Source organism: Clinocottus analis, unplaced genomic scaffold, assembly GCF_023055335.1.
Source record: "Clinocottus analis isolate CAN_PGR_092001 unplaced genomic scaffold, fCliAna1.0.p SCAF_2, whole genome shotgun sequence".
In the NCBI taxonomy this organism is placed as follows: domain Eukaryota; kingdom Metazoa; phylum Chordata; class Actinopteri; order Perciformes; family Cottidae; genus Clinocottus; species Clinocottus analis.
Window position 1 is genome coordinate 9253571 of NW_027175931.1, and position 5552 is coordinate 9259122.

At 34.9% G+C, this 5552-nt stretch overlaps 1 protein-coding gene across 1 annotated transcript in view; it reads right to left on the reverse strand.

Annotated features, from left to right (window-relative positions):
* Positions 1-433: 433 nt before the first annotated feature.
* Positions 434-5552, reverse strand: part of gucy1a2 (guanylate cyclase 1, soluble, alpha 2) — a 39189-nt gene continuing 34070 nt past the window's right edge. The window contains exon 9 of the mRNA XM_068584736.1: positions 434-5552. This exon is cut by the window's right edge and continues 717 nt beyond it. The gene's annotated coding sequence lies outside the window, so the exon portion shown is untranslated.

The window sequence follows — 5552 nt, forward strand, 5'->3', positions numbered from 1 at the left end:
TGCTTTCATCAATTGGGCAAAAAAATCAGTTATTGCAGGTTTTGTTCCATTTTTTTTCACTCTGAATCTTTCTTATGGAAACATGTAAATGATTCCAAATGCTATAGTGACAAAAAACAAAAGAGAAATAATGCAATGTATACAGTAATTCTCTATAACTGTGTCACAATGAAATGCAATCTTCAGAGAATCACATGCTCATCAGTCATATACAAATGTATACAAAAAGTGTATATATATATATATATATATATATATATATATATATATATATATATATATATATATATATATATATATATACATACATACATACATATATATATATATATATATATATATATATATATATATATATATATATATATATATATATATATATATATATATATATATACATACATACAGTAACAGCCACAGTCTTTCCTACTTATTAAAGATACTTGGTGTTTTTTTTTATTTATTTACATCATATAAGACAGAAGATGTGCCCTTAATGTCAGTCAAAAACGAACAGCTGTCATCAAGCCTCTTCCACATACACACACACCTGATTCCAACGACAGACTCAAACAGGGTCCATGTCCAAGGTCAGCTCTGCGAGTTCACAACATCAAAGTACAAAACATTTTCTACTGTTTTTGACACGTGACATCAACCAATGGTTTCTACAGTGACATCTGAGAGAGTTCCCAGTGAAACGTCACATTTATTATATTAGTTTTTACGTGAGCTGGTGAACACATTGTATGGAAGCTACTATTCTCATGTAGGTGAAGCTTTACAGATTGGAGATTGGTGGAGTAATGTGCATCCTTAAGGAAGGTGGGATTTGTTTGTGAACCTTGGACATGGTTTGTTTCTGCTGTTAAAACCAGGTTAATGTTAAACAAATAGGGATCAGTTTCCCATCAGCTTGGACCCACTCTACTGCAAGTCAATAGGGGTGAAGTTGATCTCGGCAGCAAGAGAGTTTACAACAATGTCCTGCAAGAAACATATGTTCAGCAACTTGGTCTTTCAATAAAAATGACAGTGTCATGCTCATTGAGTTGCGTCATAAATCCATCATTTAAGAAAACCATTCAAAAGTTGATGTGTAATAAAAAAAGTACAATAGTGTCAATGGAAAAGTCTATTTTCTAAATTCTTAAAGAAAAAGAGGAAAGGTTTTGTGGGACACTGGCATGTTGGGAAACCCAGCCTGGTATTAGATGGCACATATATTGACATAAAGTATCTGAAATAGAAAACGGACAACAAAGCAGTGAAACATGTGATTACATAAAAAATCATTTTGTGAAATATACCCCTCAAAAAATCAGCTGATTTTATAACAATTTCCATAGTTTAATATATTAAATAGATCTAAATTGTACAGATTTGTTACAAGTACAATAGGCGTTCATTAACAAATTATTATGTTTGTACATCTGCAATTCTTATATTGTTTGACACACACACACAGCTCATAATCATTGTTTGACACCGCTTATACTCAGTTTTATTGCCACTGTAACTGTGATGGAGGCCTGCGTATGAGTAAGTGACCTACAATATGCACTGCAGTTTAATAGTCCATTAGTGACAAGAGCTCGGTAGAAAACCAGTATCTGCAACCCCTCCGCTTCAGAACAGCAAGACTCATAGGAATTGACCAAACGTTTCATATTATGCTGAGAACTTACAGACTTGAAGACATGAGCGTTGGACACAAGTTGCGTGGGTGTGACGCTGGTGTGATGTCCTTTATTTAGCCGAGATACAGAATTCAGGCACTGCTGAAGTTGTATTTAAATGACACTTGCACTACATGTATGCTACATTTGATTCCTTTAATACACATAAATGCATTGTAGAAAATCACATGGATGGCCGTCAGAGAGTGCTAAAGCATCTATATGTATGAATCAATAACACAACTGTCATATACATTAAAGAGTGGTTCACCTGCCTTATAGGACGCTAAAGATTTTTTTTTACTGATGGATATGATGCAAAGTAGCATCCATTTATCTATAATTGTATGCACGGTCTAATCTATCTAGTCCACAGGACAAGATGTTATCAAAAGTGTTCTGGTTTCCGTTTGTAGTCTTCGTTATTGACTAATATGTTGAAACAGTATTGAAATGCAGGTTGAAGGTTCATAAGGAGAGCAAAGGAAGCAATACGCATTGGCTGAAATGCAATCTCTGAGCCTATTGTCTGTGAATGAGGTTTTTTTTTTTTTTTGCTATTTAGTTTTAAATTAGATTGTAAACTGGCTATTTGTCAATCAACCCAGTTGTACCTGTCATCTCGCAACAGCAACTTAAGTCTCATCTCTCAAATTGTTCTTCGGACAAAAAAAAACCGGCAACACATGCAAAAAAAGTATTTCCCGACATATCCGCTGGCTACATCGGGACCCAAGAAATATCGTCCCTCGCTTCCAAGAGCTCATCCGTTGTCAAACCGACCGCCGGTGTGTTCCCTGTACACTGAGTTTGCAATGGGACGTATTTAGCTAAACTAGCAACATGGCCATCATTGTTTATTAAAGTATACTGTGGATCATTACTCGCTGTGGAGCCGTGTTGCCATACATCTTCCCTGAGTAACATCAAATTGTTACTTATTTTATGTTTTAGGGTTTACCCACTAAAATAAGTTTTTCCACAAGTTCCTTCTCATGGGTTCAATTGTCCATATATCATTTTGATTTGACTGAAATATAGCCACAGACTCTTTAAGTTTCTCTCTGAAAACTGCTGTTTTCTAAATAATTGTCCATGTGTTATTTACTTTATTATCAGGGCAAAAAATAAGACTTCTCACAGATGTTTGTGAAAAGATAAACCTATACTCTAATGGTTATTTGTCAATTATAATGAACCTATTACTCAAAAGAGAAAGTGCTTCTTCTAAACCACTGATGTGTGCATATACATGTCTGTTTCGCTGATGTCCCAGGTAGTTGTTGCAGATTCTGGTTTTCTATACTATGACAAAAAACATGAATTATTTAGATCTTTTGTTTTTTAAGAAACCTTTTTGGGGGTGCTTTCTAACAGGTTAACAAAAAAATGTATCTAGTGATTTCAATTTAAAGTTTGAAGTCTTTAAATCAAGTTATACTGTAGATAAATTCCCTAGGCTTTAGATTACAAGACTGATCCTAACAATGGCACCTAATTCAGCAGTAAAACACATTTCATTATGTTGATATTTTTAGGCTGAAAACTAACAGTCTCTGAATGGTTGGCTTAATCTTCTAGAGTTATCATTGTTAGTTTATTATTAATTTTATATTGCATAGTATATTTAAATAAACAGGAATATCTTTTGAAAGTAGGTTATAGTTATTTTTGTTTACAAAAAATATGAACACAACTTTGGGGAGTTGGGAAGAACATTCTCAAAAATGTATATTTTCATTACCAAAATTGTTAAGGACCTTTACAGAAAATGCTGTAAATGTGCAAGTCTTTTAAGCTTTCTGATAGTATATCTGTCAGGGAATAATTGTTCTAATTATGTATGACAATTATAAAGTTTGACCAAAGTTGTCAAGCATTGTAAAGTATCTTTGATTCAAACACTGGCAGGTAAACGTTAAATCTCTGTCGTCCTCTCCTCCCGCCCCTTTCTTCATATATGGCACACTGCTTTCTGATGCTGGCGTCGATCTCAGGTGGAGGGCACAATGCCCTTCAGTGGCTCAATCTTTTAACCAAATGGGAATTAGTTTTCATGTCCCAAGTAAATTATCCTTTGGATGTTTTCCCCCAAGCTGTGCTTTACATATTAAAACCAGCATATGTTCCTGTTGAATCCCCGCCAAGGCCAGTGAGAAGACAAGTGTTTGGCTGTCTAAATGTGCCGGCCCTGCCTTTAACAACTGAACGTACATAGCAGACAGCAGGAAACACATTCTTCGCTTTAAAAAGATGAGTAGTGACTTCGTTTGGCACATTTTATTTGATCTTTTAGAGGTTCAGCAGCCACTTTCATTTGGCATATGTAGTGAAATTGCATCATGCTATTTTCTTTCCATTCATGTTGGAAGTATATGATTTAAAAGGGAATTAAAACCTGTGCTGGAGTTTTTCCATTGTCAAAAATGTAATCTGTCATCTTAAAGAGCAGATATGAACAGCTTAGTCATAAAGTCATATTGTGATGTTGTTTTACAATTGAGAAAAACACGTTTCACCAAGAAGGTTAGCACACACAGGTACTACCACGGATTCAAAGTTAAACAACCTAGATCATTTTTTTGTTATCAATAATAAAATATAATATGGAAATGATGTTGACAAATCTCAAAATACTTTGTTTGTTAATAAAACATGTTATGAAAAAAATCATATTTTATGGAAACTAATTATTTTTGTTTGTGGACCTGTAAGAGCCAGCTATTCAATTTAAAATAAACTTGATGTATGATTTGTACTTTACTGACGTTATATCTATGCATTGTCAGCAATCACAGAGAATAATGGCAGCAATGTAGTTCAAGTTGAATTAAGTAATCATCCAAATATGCCAAGGTAATGAAGTCTCTCTTAGATAAAACATATGTATGTTGGTTGGTTAGATTTGCATGGGTCTGGTGTATAATTACATAGCCATGTGGTAAAAACAAACAAACAATGCAATTAAAAAAAATATTATGTATGTAAATGTGAACCGTGTCGAGCATGCATTCTGTGACAATGTGTATGTTAGTATAGTACTATATTATTAGTACTATATAGTGTTTAGTATTGGTTTATCTGGACAAAGCAACAGATGAATAGAATTTCAAATATTTAAACTATTTGAGAAGCGCTTGATTTATCTTGCCAGTCACTCATGACCGTCTCAAAATGAAAGACACAACTATGGGACTCCTGGCAGCTTAGTGCGATAGGTTCTTGACTTGCAACATCGCAGCTCCAAATGTGGCTCATAACCTTTGGCACATGTCACTCCCTCATTTAAATCTCGCAACCTGTGAGTACATAAAGTGTAAAAAAAAGAAATGTCTTAAAACAAGTAGAAAAACAAGATGAATAAAGCGCTCCTGGTGTTTCAAAACGAACCCATTTTGTCCTGACTTGAGCAGTAAAAAAGGCACTGAGCTGGGAATAGTTTTCAGTCCTAAAGATATTACCTGCAATGAAATGGCTGGATGGTTGTTGGTTATAGTTTGCTGTGGGTCAAAAGCAGAAAAAGGTTCCAAGATCAGCTTAGTATGAGTGTTTTTGGCATTTGTCTTTTGACAACCCCATTTCAAACCTGTGTCCTTGTGACACCTCATTCCTCGCTCCCCACACCGACCAACCGGTTCTATGTGTCAGATGGATGTGACGAGCAGCAGATGTTAGACATGTGTTTGGTAAAGCATGACATGATTTAGGGACAGTTGCAAGGGTAGCTCTGTATTGTCCTCAGTCATGGTTTTTCTTGTACAAGAGGCCATGATGTACAGCAAACATGTGTTGCCATCTTCTTGAAGTCCATCCAACGTAATTCCTCTGCATCCACTTTGTTGAAAAGTGGATTTGTTCTTTTTGCACTTTTAC